Genomic DNA, 19,513 nt, shown 5'->3' with positions numbered 1-19,513 from the left:
AAAGGCAGGTAATGTGGATTGCGTGCATTTCCAAAGGAACACTGAAAAAAAAAATTTAAAAAAGGAACACCGACTCAACAAATATTCAGAGTGACTATCATATTCAACCAGTTTTCCAATAACACAGCCTTGTGCTCTTCACAAGATAGTGGCGATCGGTGTTGCCAGGGACGACTTCGCAGCATTAGAAGATGCAGGGGTACCGTCTGCAGCACCGAAGAGAAGGGCTGCTGGAGATTGAGAACCGGGGCCATCAGAGGGAGCTGACCCACGGCAGGGAGATTCTAAACTTCCAGATTCTGCACAACCCAAACCCAACAAATGAAAAGCTGAAATTTCATTATGATTCAAGAGCTGATCAAGGCTCACCATTTTGACAATGTCCAAATGCAAGGGTTCTCCCGGTTTTTCCTGTTGCCATACTGATTTGTATGCATATCACCCAGGCCCCCACGATTGCTGTCTAAGCTCTAAACCAGTAGGATTTTATTGGACCACCGCCACACTTTGATTACACGTATTATAGGGTCTATGTCTGTTCTGCATTATAATAGCAAGGCTGAGCAGCTGTGATGGAAAGACTCATTAGCTTCAAGTATTTAGTCTGGCTCTTTACAGAAGTTTGCTGGTTCTGGGATAGTTGTTACTCACCGAAAAAAATACAGATATGCCTTGTTTTATTTCACTTCACTTTATTACGCTACAAGAAACACAAATCCTGCATCTCTTTACAAATCGAGTGTCTGTGGTAACCCTGCGTTGAGCAAGTCTCCTGGTGTCATTTTTCCAACAGCATCCGCTCACTTTGTCTCTGCACTTTCGTAATCCCCGTGACATTTCAAGCCTTTTCATTATTTTATTGTTACGGTGACCTGAAATCAGCAATCTTTGATATGACTATTTTGTTGTTTCAGGGCAGCGTGAACAACCCCCCATATAAGACGGCAAACTTAAATGGTGAACGTTCTGGTGTTCTGACTGCTCCATGACGCTGCTGTTTGCCCCTCTCTCTAACTCCCCCTGTGCCTCTGTATTCCCTGAGATACAATAATACTGAAATTAGGCCAATCAATCAGCCTCCAATGGCCTCTAAGTGTTCAAATGAAAGGAAGAGTAGCATGTCCTCTCACTTTAAATCAAAAGCTAGAAATGATTAAGCCTAGTAAGGAAGACATTTCAAAAGCTGAGACAGACCGGAAAGCTAGGCTTCTTGCATGCAACAGTCAAGTTGTGAATGCAAAGGAAAAGTGCTTGAAGAAAATGAAAAGCGCTGCTCAGTGAGCACACAAAGATAAACAGGTGAGACTGCCTTACTGCCAAGATGGAGAGGGTTTTAGTGCTCTGGACAGAAGACCAAACCAGCCACAACATTCCTGCAAGCAAAAGCCGAATTCAGAGCAAGGCCTTATCTCTCTCCATTTCTGTGAAGGCTTCGAGAGGCGAGGCCGCTGCACAAAAGTCTGAGCTTGGCAGGGTTTGATTCATGGCGTGTAAGTTAACAAGCCATCTCCATAACATAAAAGTGCAAGGTGAAGCAGCAGGTGCTGACGGAAGCTACGTCAGCACGTCATCCAGAAGGTTCAGCTGAGGTAACTCATGAAGGTGGCTACACTAAAGAACAGATTTCCAGTGTAGACGAAACAGCCTTCTATCGGGAGAAGATGCCATCTAGGACTTCCCATAGCTCGAGAGAAGTCAATACCTCACTTCAAAGCTTCCAGGGATAGGTTGACTCTCTTGTCAGAGGCTAAGTAAGCTGGTGACTTGAAGCTGAAGCCAATGCTCATTCGCCATTCTGAAAATCCCAAGGTCCTTAAGACTCATGCTGGATCTACTCTGCCTGTGCTCTATACATGGAAACAAAGCTGGACCGACAGCACGTATGTTTGCAACATAATTTACTGACTGTTTTAAGCCCTCTGTTGGGACCTACTGCTCAGAAAAAAAGATTCCTTTCAAAACAGTATTTCTCACTGACACGTGTAGTCACCCAAGAGCTCTGATGGAAACAGACAAATTTAGAGCAACGCTTCTACAACTTATATACTTCCAGTGAGTATATTTTCAGAGTCGTTGACTGTATTCTATCTGTCCTCTGACAACTGCTCATTCTTATTGTGAAAAGTGCAAGTGTTAGCCACTCAGTCATGTCCGCCTCTTTGCAACTCCATGGACTGTAGACTGCCAGTCTCCTCTGCCCATGGGATTCTCCAGGCAAGAATACTGGAGCGGGTAGCCATTCCTTTCTCCAGGAGATCTTCCCAACCCTGGGACTGAACCTGGGTCTCCTGCATTATAGGCAGATTCTTTACCACCTGAGCCACCACCAGTCATACAGCGACGACATGATTAAACCTGAGTTGTGTTCCATATGTGTGATTTTCCTGAGGAACAGGTCCTTCCACATAAGTAAATGTCCCAGGCAACTGTGGTTTGTTCCTAAGCAGAAACACATTTTAACCATTTGGGTGGTTAAGTTGGAAATCTTAAAAATACAAGTAAAATCAAAAACAACAAAAAATATATATTAGAGCTGCTTTTGTCTCAAGCACAGTAACCATGCATTTCTTTGGAACGATTTAGAGTCATTACTGGGAGCATCAGTTACTGGAGTGTGTTAGGTCATGATGTCCTCAGGGGGCAGAGATTCACTGTGCTCTCGGTTTTAACCAACTGGCCTGTGCAGACTATTCCAATTCTAATTCTGGGGTCTCCTTCCTATGGCTGTTCGTCTTCCCCCTCCATTCCTGGCTGTCATTTCTGTGTCTACGGCTACCCCCAATATACCCTTTATTTACTACTGGTATTTGGCCGTGGGCTGGACAAGCAAAGAAAACTAAGTCTTGCTGGGCTGCTAACTCGCTTCAGTCGTGTCCGACTCTGTGTGACCCCACAGACGACAGCCCAACAGGATTCCCCGTCTCTGGGATTCTCCAGGCAAGAACACTGGAGTGGGTAGGTCTTGCTAGACTTCTTTATAGAAGAAAGGTATGCACTTTGGGTAACAGGCCTTTAGAGGACGCTTGCTATGCTGTCCTACCACACAGTCCTTGTGGGCGGGGAGCCCTGCCTTTCCATTAGCCCAGGGCCTGGCACATTGTAAGCATCTACTACCTGTGTTCATTACACAAGTACGAGAGGAAAATGCACGAGACGGGTGGTCCTAGGCCCACCTCTCGGAGGCCTCGTGTGATTATTCTCAGGGCTGCAGCCATGTTCCAGACGGTGGAGGGTGCCCTCGACAGGACCATGAAATAGACGAGCTGTGACTCGTACTCGTGGTTCCAGATGTGTCACCTTCAGACAACGTGAGACCAAAGGCTGGACAGAGGTGCTGTGTTTGCTCTGCCCCTCACTGGTGAGTGGGAGCCTGAGATCCGGGCAAGGACCCCAGCAAGGGAGCACCTGCAGAGCCAGACACTAAGAGCTGAACTGAAGAGCATGTTCCAGCCCACACTTTAGAGCTTCAAGTAGTCCAGTCAAAACCCAGGAAGACATGCTGCTCTAAAAACTCTACTTCACCCCCAGCCCCTCCAAAAGCGGCAGAAGCAGCTTTCTGATCCCGAGCAGGGCCCTGTGGGGCTCCTGGGCACAAGGCCTGTGTCCCCCCATTTCTCTGATTACAGGAAACAACCTTCACTCAGCCTCCAGAACCTTCCCTGAGTTCCAAGGGGCAGGTGCATGCAGTTGTTAATCAGAGAGGGGAGAGGATGTGAGACCAGGGAGGAGCAAACAGCCAAGGGCAGCCTTGGAGCAGAATCCTGCTTCCCCAACACAGGATACATAAACAGTAACTTTGAGCTAGTCTGCAGATACTGAACCCTCCAGGTGGGAGAAGGTAATGGTAGGCTGCCCACAAGCATGCAGACCCCAGACCAGTTGGACCTGAAAAGTGATGTTGACCGCTACTGGACCTCACCATCAGCCCATCAGAAGAAATGTCCACGAGCTGACCAGGCCCTCTTTGAACAATTCCTATGATAAACTTCTCACTATCTTCCCTAAGCTGGGACACACGGTTTTGAGGGCACAAGCCTGCTGTGTCCCCTTTTGCCTGGTGAAGCAATAAAGTCACTCATTTCTACTTCACCCAAATCTCGGTCCCCGAGATTCGATTCAGCACCAGTGTACAGAGAAGCTGAGCTTTCGGTATCCTTTCCTTATGTTAGCCAACTGAAAATTTGAGAAATGTGGGGGGAAACCCACCATGAAAAGCAAACTGTACACATTCCCTTCACCCTGCTGCTAGTAACAATGGACAACAGGCAAACACAGCGCTCTTTTCCTTTTCCAATTAGGGAAATGTCAATCCTTGGGGCTGAGGCTCTTTGTCAAAGACCCACTCCCGACACGAGTCCTCGTGTAAGCAGAAACGAGCAGGACTGGCGGCTCAGCCTTGGGGGCAGGCCCACAGGGAGGCTAGTGGGTCCCCGAAGCCCCTGCACCACTCTGGCCAGCCTGCTCAGACCTCACTCAGAAGGGGCCACTTCCTGCAGTCTCCCTCCCTGCCCTCTGCACCCCATGCCCTGGCCCCTGTTTGCTTGCTCAAGCCCCCTCTCTTCATTTCAAGTCAAAATGCATGGTGCAACCACTAAGTGCTAGGGGCTGTGTTGGGGGCGCGCACTCAGCAGTGATGAGGACAATCATGTGTAGTGAGCTGCTCTGGTCGGGCCCTGCCCTGCCCTCCCACAGCCCCCAATCTGGTAAGACAGTCCCATCTGCTTTTTTTTTTACTAAACTGCAAGTCCCAGTGTATTTAGCTTTGTATCTTGGTATATGGCTTGAGTGAGTGCTCGAATCAACGGCTCCTTCACAAACCAGACAGACACGCCCCATGATAATCCTAACACATAGGTGTCTAATGAACAGCACAACAGAGGGGCAAACAGTAGCCCAAAAAAACCCCAATGCCCCCCCGCCCCTACCACACACAACCCAGAACTGAGATAAACAGACTTCTTCTCCGAAGCAAGGACTTCAGACAGGAGGGATGAGAGCAGGGCGCTCAGACAAAGCCAAGGGGGGCTGGGGGCGGCCGGTGGGGAGGGGCACCTGGCAGGGAGAGATGCAGTGCTGGAAGGCAGGGCGCAGTGCTGGGGGGCGGCTGGGTGTCCAGGCCTGGATGCGTGAGCATGCGCATACGCGGGCTTTGTCGGGAACAGTGTAGCTTTAAAAGTAGGGAGTAGGTTGTGTTTTAGAAGGCCTGGATTTCATGAGATGGGAGTTCACCCTGGAGGTTCTGGTGAACCACTAAAGCTTCTGAGGAAAGTTGTGAGGGGAACATGTCCACACTCGAGCAAGGCAATGCCAGCAGTGAGAGGGCTCTGAGACCAGAGGCCATTGAGCCCAGGGAGGCACTAAGGCAACAGGCCTCAGCTCTGGTTTGGAGGAACTAGGTTTTCTCTTCTTGTAAGGGGATACCAGTTTTCCAAAGAAAGACTGAGAGCAGTGATCATTTGCAGTTTTAATTACAGGCAGAGCTAGGATACTGTGGGCTTGGTTCAAGACCACTTCAACAAAGTGAATATTACACCAAAGTGAGCCTATGAATTTTTTGTGTTCCTATTGCATATAAAAGTTATTTTTATACTATCTTATAGTCTTAAGTGTACAATAGTATGTCTAAGAAACAATGTGCATATCTTATTTAAAAATATATTACTGCTAAAAAAAAAAATGCTATCAACTGAGCCTTTCAGGGAAAGATTAGAGATCTCTTCAAGAAAATTAGAGATACCAAGGGAACATTTCATGCAAAGATGGGCACAGTAAAGGACAGAAGTGATATGGACCTAACAGAAGCAGAAGATATTAAGAAGAGATGGCAAGAATACACAGAAGAACTATTCAAAAAAGATCTGTATGACCCAGATAACCACGATGGTGTGATCACTCACCTAGAGCCAGACATCCTGGAATGGGAAGTCAAGTGGGCCTTAGAAAGCATTACTACGAACAAAGCTAGTGGAGGTGATGGAATTCCAGTTGAGCTATTTCAAATCCTGAAAGATGATGCTGTGAAAGTGCTGCACTCAATATGCCAGCAAATTTGGAAAACTCAGCAGTGGCCACAGGACTGGAAAAGGTCAGTTTTCATTACAATCCCAAAGAAAGGCAATGCAAAAGAATGCTCAAACTACCGCACAATTGCACTCATCTCACACGTTAGCAACGTAATGCTCAAAATTCTCCAAGCCAGGCTTCAACAGTACATGAACTGAGAACTTTCCAGATGTTCAAGTTGGATTTAGAAAGGGCAGAGGAACCAGATATCAAATTGCCAACATCCGCTGGATCATGGAAAAAGCAAGAGAATTCCAGAAAAACATCTATTTCTGCTTTATTGATTACGCCAAAGCGTTTGTATAGATCACAACAAACTGTGGAAAATTCTTCAAGAGATGGGAATACCAGACCACCTGACCTGTCTACTGAGAAATCTGAATGCAGGTCAAGAAGCAACAGTTAGAACCAGACATGGAACAACAGACTGGTTCCAAATTGGGAAAGGAGTACATCAAGGCTGTATATTGTCACCCTGCTTATTTAACTTATATTCAGAGTACATCATGTGAAATGCCAAGCTGGATGAAGCACAAGCTGGAATCATGATTGCCAGGAGAAATATCAATAATCTCCAATACGCAGATGACACCACTTTTATGGCAAAAAGCGAAGAAGAACTAAAGAGCCTCTTGATGAAAGTGAAAAAGGAGAGTGAAAAAGTTGGCTTAAAACTCAACATTCAAAAAACAAAGATCCTGGCATTCCATCCCATCACTTCATGGCAAATAGATGGGGAAACAATGGAAACAGTGACAGACTTTATTTTCTTGGGCTCCAAAATCACTGCAGATGGTGACTGCAGCCATGAAATTAAAAGACGCTTGCTCCTTGGAAGAAAAGCTATAACAAACCTAGACAACATATTAAAAAGCAGAGACATTACTTTGCCAACAAAGGTCCGTCTAGTCAAAGCTTTGGTTTTTCCAATAGTCATGTATGGATGTGAGAGTTGAACTATAAAGAAAGGTAAGCACCGAAGAACTTATGCTTCTGAACTGAGGTGTTAGAGAAGACTCTTGAGAGTCCCTTGGACTGCAAGGAGATCAAACAAGTCAATCCTAAAGGAAATCAGTCCTGAATATTCATTGGAAGGACTGATGCTAAAGCTGAAACTCCAATAGTTTGGCCACCTGATGTGAAGAACTGACTCCTTGGGAAAAACCCTAATGCTGGGAAAGACTGAAGGCAGGAGGAGAAGGGGACGACAGAGGATGAGATGGTTGGATGGCATCACCGACTCAATGGACACGAGTTTGAGCAAGCTCCAGGAGTTGGTGATGGAGAGGCAATCCTGGCATGCTGCAGTCCATGGGGGCTGCAAAGAGTCAGACACAAGTGAGCGACTGAACTGACTGACTGAGCCTTCAGAGTGTCACAGTTGTAACGTCAAAGATCATTGATTACAGATCACCACAGAAAATACAATAATAATGAAAAAGCTTGAAATATTGCAAGAATTACCACAGTGTGATACAGAGGGGAAATGCTGCTGGAAAATGGTACCAACAGACTTTGCTCAATGCAGGGTCACCACAAACCTTTTAATCTGTCAAAAATGCAAGTCTGGGAAGCTTAATAAAATTGTATTTTTTTGGTCAAGGGTTTTGTAGCATTAAAAATAGATGGCTTAACCACTGATGGTCCAGTGGTCAGGAATCACCTCTCAATGCAGGGGACGTGCGTTCGATCCCCGATTGGGGAACTGGGATCCCACATGCCGAGGGCAGCTAAGCCAGAGCACCACAGCTACTGAGCCCATGCGCCACAACTAGAGGGTCTGTTGCGCAACGAAAGACCCCACGTGGTGAAACGGCGATCACGGGCCACAGCTAAGACCTGATGCAGCCAAGCAAAGAAATAACCATGTTTTAAAAAGAATACAAAGGTATGAACCACGGTAATTAAAATAAAGAGAGATGGCTTTCTCACATGTTAGTAATTCAAGCCCAAAGTAACTATTCTCCCCTCCCCACAGAGGAGCGCACCCAAGGGCCAGAAAGGTAAAAGGAGTAAGCCTTGGGGCCACGGAAGTAAAGCAGAGAGAGTCGCAGGCCCACAGGTGGAGCTCCCCAGAGACAGTGAAACCGATGATAAGGCAGATGGTGTCCAGAATGACAATCTGAGCTCTGCGGTGGCGGGTAGTGTGTGGAGGTCTCAGGAAACCATCTCATCTTCCTTCTTGGAGATACAGAAGCAAAAATCAAGAAATGACTGACATGAGTGCTAACGTCCAAAAAACGCCACTGTTTCTGGTCCAGAGAGTGGCCCCCAGATTCAGCTGTAACACATGTGCTTCCTTATGCCTGACCACAACTGTGCCCTTCCACAAATCCAGATAAGCAGACCAAAATGTACTTAGTGAAATGCCACCGAAGGTCCTGAGAGCCCTTGCAGTATAGCACTCAGGACTCAGGTCCATGCTGCCTATCCATGGCTGGGCAGCTCAAAGGGTTTCAAAGTGGTGACTCATAGGCCAAGCTCACAGGCCCCGTTCCACTGTGGCCCACAGCTGGTTGGTGGCCAGGCGAGACTCCTGGCCTGGCCCAGTGCTGACACTTAGTGATGGGCAGGGTCCAGCTATATGCCTGGAGTTAATCACTTTACTTACTTTTTAAAAAATATTTATTTGGCTGCACCAGGGCTCCGCTGTGGCGTGTGGGATCTAGTTCCCTGACAAGGGACTGAACCCAGGCCCCCTGGGTTTTAGCCACTGGACCACCAGGGAAGTTCCATTCATCAGTATTTGTTGAGTGAGGGGCAAATCCTTATAAATCTATCACCTGGCCTGAGAACACTGACCAGAAGTCCATGCTTTGTGAACAAGGGTCAAAGGCATGACCATCACATAAAAGTTCAGTATCAGATTATTAGAGCCCCCAAATATCTACTGTTCTTGATCTAATGAATATCCAAAGAACTCCAGACCCTCTCAGATTGCCAGCTGTTTTCCTGAGACAAGATACTACACTAAAGTCATGGGTTTCCCTGGTGGCTCAGCTGGTACAGAACCTGCCTGCCAATACAGGAGACACAAGAGATGTGGATTTGATGCCTGGGTCAGGAAGATCCCCTGGAGAAGGAAATGGCAACCCACTCCAGTATTCTTGCCTGGGAAATCTCACGGACAGAGGAGCCTGGCGGGCTACAGTCCATGGGGTTGACAAGAGTCAGATATGACTGAGTGCTCATGCATGCATACATACACACATATACATACACATATATACACGCACGCACACACACACACGGCTTAGCTAGATCTAAACCGAAGTCCTATAGGCAACTCAAAGAACATTGTGAGGATTCCCTTCCAAAAACACCACACCCACTCACGCTCTCGTGTATACACATGCAACCAAGCACAGCATCCAAGCAGATCTTGGAACTGTATAGATTCAGAACCTCTCATGTTTTAGAAGAATGAACTTCAAGTAGGAAAGTATTCACAAGCCAGCCCTGCAACTGCAAAGATGAATAAAAGGTCCATTCCCTGGAAGCTTTGGAAAAGAATCTGATCAAGTAAAAAATGGATTTATCTATTTCTTTACTTAAATTTCAGTTAATTTGCATACTGATCCAAAAGGATTGTAAATTTTATACCCATGTTTGGATGATTCTCAGAAAAAGAATGAGCCATGAAGCACTATGTTCGAAATGCTTCATAAAAAACCAGAACGAGTCACTCAAGTTTTCCCCAAAGGTAAGCGTGTGGCCCAAAGGCAAGGTGCCTTACCTTCCCCTCTGCACTGCGCCCTGCAGGCCAGGAAGGCGTCCAGACAGGCAGGGCTGCTGGCCTGTTCTGGGGCTTGACCGAAGGGTCTACACGGTGTCTCTCTATATACGAGGGTCTGGCTTCCCCTGCCTGCCTCCTGTCTGTGTCATACTTAACTTCAACAAAAACAGAAGAAAAGAAAGGAAAGGAGGGAGAGAGGGAGGGGAGGAATGAGCGGGGAGGGAGAGAGAGGAAGAAAGAAAGAAAAGAAACACATCATACCCCAAAAGCAAATCCTATACACATTAAAATTCACTAAGGGAACCAGGAAGTGGTCGGTAAGCTAAAGTGGCCTTCTTGTTTCATAATCAGACACCTTCTTATAAAACCCATTCATGTACAAACTCAGACTCCCAACAATGAGTCTCCATTTCAGAAAAAAGTTTTGGATTTGAAAACTCATGGAGGCTAACAGTTCCTCCGCTTACTACAACTGAGTACTACTGTACTAAAGCTGGCTGGTGTACTGCCTCTGGGCTTTCTGGATCTATTAAAAAAAAAAAAAACCACACACACCCACATACAGGATGACATAATCTATGTCACGGGCTTCCCTGGTGGCTCAGATGGTAAAGAATCTGCCTGCAATGAGGGAGATCTGAATTCGATCCCTGGGTTGGGAAGATCCCCTGGGGAAGGGAATGGCAACCCACTCCAATATTCTGGCCTGGAGAATCCCATGGACAGAGGAGCCTGGCAGGTACAGTCCATGGAGTCGCAAAGAGTCAGACACGACTGAAAAACTAACACACGCACACACACACACAATCCATGTCAGAAACACGGGGAATCAGTAGAAACTACCATTCATTTGGGTCACACATTCATTGCTTTTTATGGGCATGTTTTATCATATGTTGCCACGATGAGAAAAATATTAAAACAAGACCACACATGAGATCAACTGGTAAAAACAGTTGCTATCTGAGTCAGAATTTTAGAGTGAGGAAGAACCATAAAGACCATCTAATAGATTTTAGTCAAACTCTTCTGCTTTCAGATGAAGAACGGTGGTGGGCACTAACAGGAACCGCGCACCCGTTAAGACCGAGGATGCACACAAACCAGCAGCTCTCAGCTCTCAGGCCAGCCTAGCACAGTAGCTTTTATCAGTCGTCGTGGAGATGGAAAGAAGGAGGTGTAGAGGCTTTTAATAATATTCCCCAGGTCAAAGAAAACCAGGATCCAAAACCAGCTCCGCCTGCCTCCACAGACCACGTTTTGAAAACGGTACGTGGCTGCTCTTCCTTTCTCTCTCTCTCTTTTTTTTTTTTTGCAAGAGGGGGCCAGGAGAATGACCAAGCAGAATACACAAGTTCTGCTTCCTACTTCCTCGCACACATTTCATGGTGCTAAGGAGAGGTCACGGCATTAAATGAAACTTAGCTTTAATGTTATCTTTCAAGCGACTGGGGACAACCAGTTCTCTAAACTTTGTGGCCTTCTTTTAAGAACCTGAGAAATGGACTCTAAGCAGACTTTCCTTGCACTCCTAGGAGCTTATAATACTGTTAAAAAAAAAAAAAAAGGAGCCTTCTTTCTTCTGTGAGCCATTTCACTGCCGATGGGCTGTCTCTTTAATGGGGCAAAGCACCCAGCCCTCAAATCCACGGCCTTTTGGGAAGAGACTGCTGGGACTAGCTGACCCCTTCCAGACTCTAGCCCAGGCTCCTCTACAAATGGATAAAGAAACGAAGCTCAAGGAGTCAGTTGGTTTCCATAGAACAGTTAGAGAGGTGGCTAACTTCCTTTCTAGGTCTAATGGATGATATCGAATAATCGGGCTTCCCCGGTGGCTCAAAGGTAAAGAATCTATCTGCCAATGCGGGTTCTATCCCTGGGTTGGAAAGATCTTCTGGAGAAGGAAACGGCAACCCACTCTGGTATTCTTGCCTGGGAAATCCCATGGACAGAGGAGCCTGGCGGGCTACAGTCCACAGGGTCTCAAAGAGTCAGACACGACTGAGCAACTAAACATCATCTACTAGTTGCTTATGTGGCCATCACCCTACATTAACCCCTCCTTCCAGGAAGTCTGCAACCCAGTAGGGAAAACCTTTAAAAAAGCAAAAGCATCTTACTGATTTAGCTAGCCAATTAATATCTGTCAGCCCGTTTGACATGCTCTAAGTATGTGGAACCTTCTGAAATCAGGTGAATGGTTCTCACTTGACACTGACCTGCCCTTGGCCTCTGTCAGGGTAGGTTCCGAGATGGGCATCTGGCTTGGCTGCTGCTCCAGCACAGACCACGTGGAAAGTGGAGCAGGGCCCTGACTCTCACTGAAGGTCTCACCTACTGGGCTGTATGCTGGACACTTCTCAGCCTGCTCGAGCCTCCTGTCCTACCTTGTAGGATAAGCACGCACTTTCCCACCCTCTTTTAGGGAAGATTAGCCTACGTTCACACTGCTGGGAAATTCCATGGACAGAGGAGCCTGGTGGGCTACAGGCCACGGGGTCGCAAAGAGTTGGACACGACTGAGCAACTTCACTTCACTTCAGCCTATGTTCACACTGCTGGGAAATTCCATGGACAGAGGAGCCTGGTGGGCTACAGGCCATGGGGTCGCAAAGAGCTGGACATGAACCGAGTGATGAAACAAGAAAAACACTGCTAGGAAGCAGTGGAGACAGGATACACCCCCAGGCCGGTTCTCATTCCAGAGCCTACCTTTAACTGCTCTCTGTGATCATTAACATTGCCCATTACCTAGAACCAGAAGGGAGAGGGGTGCTGGTGTTTCTGCCAGTGACCCTGGCTTACTTACAGTTTCAATCTCTTGCCCACACATGGTCACGGCAGAGATGGCACTATCGCGTGGGCCACGTGCAGCGCTGTTCACAGACCACAGAGCTGAACGTAAGCATTTTCGGCCCTAAGGTGGGGCCTTGGCTGAACACCAACCAACGTTCAGAAGACTGGTCCTGCCTTAACTGAGGGAGCAGGAGGACTATGGAGCTTCAGCCAGAAGAGTCACCCTAAGATCGAGGCCCTAAAGTCTGCTTCTGCTGGGGGACACTTCCGGGAGGGCCAGGTTCCAGCACGCTGCTTGTTTGGGGGGAAAGCCCACCCATGCTAGGCTGAGAGCACCCAGCAAAGGGTCCCACCTGAGGGTGCTGAAAATGGCACCCGGCCCCACATTGTGCCATGTGCAGACATGCAGCCTCTGTGACATCACTCAGGCAAAAACCTGGCTTTTGTAGGGACTAAAAGCAACAGTGCTTGGAGGGATCTGAAAGACGAATTAAGGGAGGAGAAGAGAAAACCAGTTATGACCTTTGTGCCAGGCTTCAAGGAGGGTTCCTGCTGATTCCACTCACCCCAAGTCCTGTAAGTCCTGCAAGAGCAGGGCCTTGGAGGAGTCTGGCCCGAGGAAGCAAGGCTTCACGTGTCCACCGCCCCTGTCTGCCAGGACGAATTGTTGGAGGGCTTTGGAGACAGATGAAAGCGGAATGAAGACTCGGTTTGGAGTCAAGCAGCCAGAATTCTACTCTGCACCTTGCTGCTCACTAACTCACAATTTGGGGTAAGACAGTTACCTCCGTGGGCTCCGTTTCCTCATCCATAAAGTAAGAGGGAAGACTAAGCTGACTGCTAAGGTCTGCTGCAGGACTCAGATTCTGATTTCTCTGTTCTCAGGAACAAATTCAACATCTCTGTTAATTTCTTGGCTTTTTTTTAAATTATCAAAAGTATCCTTTAACGTCCTACCCCTATTCTTTGTTAATATTCAGAAAGAAACCCACCAACAACCGTTAGCAATTTTCCTGAGCATGTTCAATTTTTTCAATGAAATATGGCATGTAATTACCGCTTCCTTTGTTCTCTCATTTAATGTTTTGTGGAGTGGGAAAAGCACTATTAAAATACATCAAACATTAGAAAGTGGTTAAAGGAAAGCCTTAAATATAAAATTAAACATGACCACTTTTCAATGTTTAAATGTCTGTAAATCCAAGATCTACTGGGGCTTCTATAACCTGCTTAGAGAGGTCATTTTCGTGTAAAATGAGGTTTAGAGAGCTTGACCTGCTCAAAGTCACAAAGCAAGTTAGTGGCAAGGTCTGGCTCACTGGAAGAGATGCCCAGTAGTCTTTCCAGCATAGACCCTTATCTTCCTAGCCAAGCCGTCTTTCGAGATGCTCTGCTATTCCTTGACTTAGAAGCGCACACTCTGTACAAAGCGAAGTCCAAACTTACTGCACGGGAACTGCAGCCACAACTGCACTTGTCCCCCTAGGGCCACTGTCCAAAGGTGAAAAAGCAATCCTACCCAAGGGCATTTCAACCACTGAACCTGAACAGGAGGTATTCATGTCTCAAATTGACCAGAAAATTTGAAGAGTTCAATCAACAAGTCTCTACATAGCTGAATGGTTACACTTTGGAGTGTGTCTATGAGTGCTCAGTCGTGTCTGACTCTTTGTGACCCCATGGACCGTAGCCCACCAGGCTCCTCTGTCCCTGGGAGTCTGCAGGCAAGAAAATAGAGCGGGTAGCCATTCCCTTCTCCAGGGGATCTTCCTGACCCAAGGATCGGACTCGTGTCTCTTGCATTACAGGCAGAATCTTTACTACTGAGCCACCAGGGAAGCCCATTCAATTCGGAGGAAACTATGAATTGCCTAGATGAATGACTGGATTAGGTGGGACATGCAAGGTGGTCTTCTTACCTTTACAGTTGAGAGCCAGTAATAACCTGGTCATTTGTCTCTGGAAATGATTTAAAAATGAAAAACCAAACAAACAAAACAGGACGAAACCCGAGGTGGAGTGGTATTAGCCTCCTTGGCTCCCCCAACAGGTCAATGGCCAGACTTTACACCTTCCTCAGGGGGTATGTGTGCGCGTTAGTGGCTCAGTCATGTCCGACTCTTTGTGACCCCATGGACTGTAGCCCACCGGGATGTACGTGTGTTAAAATGTTTCTAGATAGGCTCGTCAGGACACATGAGCGCCCCTTTCTCATACTACATGCCCTCATGAAAGACATGGGCAGCACCCTGCCATTCTCTTAACATGAAACACCCAGGAAGACCCTTCCTCTACAGTAGAATAAGCTTTACCCGTGTATCCCCATCAATTTTCCTATCACTGGAATTACAAGGCATGGTTTCTACAATAGCGAGACAGACAGATCTGCGGGCCTGTGACAGGTTATTTATACTGAGTGTTCTTTAAGACAAGGCAGAGGCAGGACAAGTGCAAAGTGTTTAAAGGAAACAGAGCTACAGAGAAAACAATAGCTCTTTTTTTTTGGTAAAGATTGGTTTGATGTGGACCATTTTTTTAAAGTCTTTATTGAATTTGTCACAGTACCGTTTCTTTTTTTTATGTTTTGTTTTTTTGGCCACAATGCATGAGGGATCCTAGCTCCCTGACCAGAGATATGAACTTCCATCCCCTGCCTCAGAAGGCGAAGTCTTAACCACTGGTCTGCCAGGGCAGTCCCCAGCAATAGCTCACTTTTGCTTTTCTGGTGCTCTGCTTTGCTAAGTGGAGGAATGCAAAGGAAAAGGCCCAAAACTTGGCTTCCTCTGCTTAAGACCAGGAATACAGTGTTCCCTTGCTGAGATCTTAAGAGCTCTCTTTTAAGAGCTCTCTGCAATTTCAGCACCATGGACTCAGCACTGCCCCAAGCTCTCCCCTAAACCGACTTTTATTGCTGTAATTAACAAGGGTAGGGGGGACAGATTTCCTCTACAGCTGTAAAGTTATTGCTGCTGCCAGTGGCTAACAGCAGCTCTTTATCTCTTGCCCTTGATGCCTGGCCTGCCCAATTAGCACCTCATTCTAGCCAGGCCTCTCATCTAATTGCCATGTGTCTCAAGTGAGCACTTTATTTTATTGTCTTGTTCATGCACTAGTTCAAGAGCCTGGGCTCCCCGGTCAGAATACAATCTCCAGCTTCTCTTAGGCAGGTGTGTGTTTGCAGTTTCCTTATCACTGCAGGCCCACGGGAACACTAGGGACACACAGCCATGCAAACAAATACTTCCTGATTGTTTGAAGAGCTTCTTAGATATTTATTCTGGGAATAAGCACGTGGCTGGAATCTGGGTCTCCACGCCTATCTCAGCCCTCTACCAGATCTACTGGCCTTCTCTGCTGTTGAGGGCTCTCGCCTACATTGAGTTAAGCTCTACTTGGTCTGTATGTAACCTTTCCCCTTACCTAAAAGAGCTGGCTGAAACAGACACAGGGGCTTCCTACAAGCACCACCCTCAACATTCCCCTAGAGAAAGGAACACATTCCTTGCTTTTGGAATTAAAACTAACTATAGCTTATATGGCATTACCACTCCCATAACAAATATATTGTTTAGCTGCTCAGTCGTGTCTGACTCTCTTTCGACTCCATGGACTGTAGCCCACCAGGCTCCTCTGTCCATAGGGTTTCCCAGGCAAGAAAACTGGAGTGGGTGCCAGGCTCCTCTGTCCATAGGGTTTCCCAGGCAAGAAAACTGGAGTGGGTTGCCATTTCCTTCTCCAAGGGCTCTTCACCACACAGGGATCGAACCCATATCTCCTGCATTGCAGGTGGATTCTCTACCACTGAGCCACCTGGGAAACCAACAAGAAACAAGGTGAAGTGTGAAAGTCAAAGGTGCTCAGTTGTGTCCAACTCTTGCGACCCCATGGACTACACAGTCCGTGGAATTCTCCAGGCCAGAATACAGGAGTTGGTAGCCTTTCCCTTCTCCAGGGGATCTTCCCAACCCAGGGATCGAACCCAGATCCCCCGCATTGCAGGCGGATTCTTTACCAGCTGAGCCACAAGGGAAGCCCATAAGAAACACAGTTCAGTTCAGTTCAGTAGCTCAGTCGTGTCCAACTCTTTGCGACCCCATGAATCACAGCACGCCAGGCCTCCCTGTCCATCACCAACACCGGGAGTTCACTCAGAAACACAGGCTTCCTTCAAATACTCTGGTGAATGAAATGAAAGGGGACACCTGCATAAGGGGGTGGTTAGGAATGCAGGTATGGGATCGAGGTTGTCTGCTCTCAAATCCTGACTCTACTGCTTCCCAGTTACGTGACCTGGGACCTTGGTCAAGACAATCTCTCTGTACCTCAGTTTCCCAATCTGTAAAATAGGATAATAGCACCTGCCTCACAGGGCTATTGTTAATAGGAATGAATCAGTTAGTCTTTGTGAAGTGCTTCAGAACAGAGTTGGGCACATAGTAAGCACTATTATGCCTCAGTTATTATTAGATATAATTAATAAGAATACAGAGATTTAGGACAGACGGACCTACAAATCAGTATGCACGCAAAAGAATCTGACAGTGATGGGAAAACAAGCTGGTTAATAGAATAATATGCCATCCTTGGTGTTTTAATTTTCTGGCAAACGTACAGTCTTTGAACTGCTTCAGTAAACCAAAAAGAACTCTGAATTTATGGGGTTTTGAAATATCTAATCTATGATCACAACCAATGTGATAAAAAATGTTCTGGCTGCATTAAAGTACAACAGTTAGTGAAGGTGTCATTGTTTTAGCAGAGAATTTAAAACGAACATTCGATTGTTTGTATCTCTTGTATCGATTTAGGCTAACATGTCAGACATTGTTTGTAATGTTATTTAGCAAATACTGCCAATCCTTCTCCAGCAGAGAATCTTTAGTCATTTATCTGGGAAACACTTCCAATGTATGTTCTATAGTTTTAAAGACACACTGAAAGATTTTTACATAAATATGATCCCGTGGTATCCAAACTCAGAATTTTCTTTCCCTGTCTTTTCTGATCTATTCGCTGCCACTTTTTAAACCCTTGATCCTCTTAGATATCCTACCTATTAAAATTTCACATCCGGGGTCTCTTCTTTCTGAGCGATCTCGAGCGCAAGACACCATTTCTAACATCAGAAGTCCCCTGTTAGCTCATCACCCAGGTGCTCATTAGAATCCAGGTGTTCAATCACACAAACGCCTCAAGGTGCATTTGTCCCAACAGGTGGGGCACCTGTACTCTCATGAAGGAGGAAACTCTTCTGGGTTTACCTCTCCGAGTTTCCCGGAGGGCAAAATTCAACACTGCAAGACATCCTCCCTATAGGTACGCCGGCAGAGAGTTACGGAGAGACGCCCAAAACAACTAAAGGTCCAGTCTACTAAGCACAGATCATTTATTTGGGGGCTCCGCAGTTTAGCGCTTCACAATGTGGGCAGGTACTTCCTGTCCATACCCTCTTCAGAGGGTATACCACCTCCCTATCCCACTATGTTCCCTGGTGCCACTGTTACAGCTCTTCACCACCACGTTTATGCTGGGTCTGGAGCCTTCCCTCTGCCTGGGAGCTTCTCTGGGCAGAAGCTGTGTTTCACTTGTCTCAGTGTCTCAAAGCTAGCACAAAGCTCATCAACAGTAGGCTCCCAAGAGTTATATGTGAAACTGTATTGAGGCTACTATCTGGGACCCGACCATTCTTTGGACGATCAAGCAGTCAAGGGTTAGTTTCACCATTCTTTGGACGATCAAGCAGTCAAGGGTTAGTTTCACTTCTGACAACAGGGAGGTTCCTCAAAAGTGGGGCACTTGGAAAAGTCATCAGATGCCCTCGTTGCTACTATCGTTTTGGGTTAATTTTCCTCCATTTATCTACGTGGCTCCTTTAAAATCTGTTTCCTGCCTTATCAACTCCGCCTTAATGGGCTCCTTCAGTGACCCCACGTTCACCTTGCAGGTATCCTTTCTGGGTATTCAAGGCCCATATTCCTACTTGGTCACGACCGAGGCCGGCATTTTTTTTTTTTTTTGTCCACGGTTCCCAGCGATCACCCGGTCAAGCCAGGGCTTCCAGTCCCTGCTGGAAAGCGCTGGGGACGTCGGGGCACTGCGCCCCCGCAACCCTCCCGCCAGCGCTGATCAAGACTCTCCCCTCTACTCTCTTTGGGACAAAGCTCCGGCAACCATCCGGGGCATAGGGATCCTGCAAGGCTCCGGGGGGTCAGCGTTCGGTCAGCCAGCCCCAGAGACAGCGGGGGTGGGGGTGGGGGAATCCCTGGGGTGCAGCTGAAGACATCTCGGGACTAGACGGGCATTCACTCCCGGCCCAGATCCTTATCACCGAGAACGACCTAAAGAGAGCTTGATCGCTTCTTTCCTCCCCACCATCCCATGGGCCAGAGAAATACAACACATGAGGGCAGGAAGGAGAGCCAAGAGACAGCCTCTCTCAGGCCAATCGCGACGTCCGGCACCTCTCACTTGGGGTTGGTCTCTTTCTTCAACACACACGCACACACACGACCGGCCACTTCAACTCCAGCTCTGAGCAAACTGCGCCGCACGCCTCTTCCACCGCTAGTCCTTCGAGCTCCGGCCCCGGCCCGCGCCTGTCGTCTCGCCCCAGCTTTCTCACCCGATCCCAGTTTCCTCACCCGACTGACCGTGAAGCCGGAGGCAGTTCCCCAGTCCCAGGCCCCCCCGGTGGGGCTCCGGCTGCCGCTGCCGTCGTCGCTCCCCTTTCAGCCCTCGACCTGGGACCCGGCCCTGGGCTGCAGCGATGGCTCCCCGGCACGAGGCGCCGCGGCTCCCTGGACTCGGCCAGACACAGGGCGGCGCGCAGGAGAAGCCCATCGAGCTCCCCGGCGGTGGTGGCGGCGGCGGCAGCTGCAGGAGCGGCCGCCGCGCAGGCTGATGACGCATGGGCGCGGG

General features: G+C 47.6%; 1 protein-coding gene across 5 annotated transcripts in view; it reads right to left on the bottom strand.

Annotated features, from left to right (window-relative positions):
- The window catches only part of ZDHHC3 (zinc finger DHHC-type palmitoyltransferase 3), a 60,768-nt gene extending 41,300 nt beyond the window's left edge, over positions 1–19,468 (bottom strand). For 2 of the 5 annotated variants that reach the window (XM_070360227.1, XM_070360228.1), the window contains exon 1: positions 19,237–19,462. The gene's annotated coding sequence lies outside the window, so the exon portion shown is untranslated. Of the gene's footprint in view, positions 1–19,236 lie in introns of all 5 variants that reach the window. The other 3 variants (XM_070360225.1, XM_070360226.1, XM_070360229.1) reach the window with 3 other exon arrangements.
- Positions 19,469–19,513: the final 45 nt, after the last annotated feature.

The sequence above is a fragment of the Bos mutus genome, chromosome 22 (genome assembly GCF_027580195.1).
Source record: "Bos mutus isolate GX-2022 chromosome 22, NWIPB_WYAK_1.1, whole genome shotgun sequence".
Lineage (NCBI taxonomy): Eukaryota > Metazoa > Chordata > Mammalia > Artiodactyla > Bovidae > Bos > Bos mutus.
This window is presented reverse-complemented; position numbering and strand designations above follow the sequence as displayed.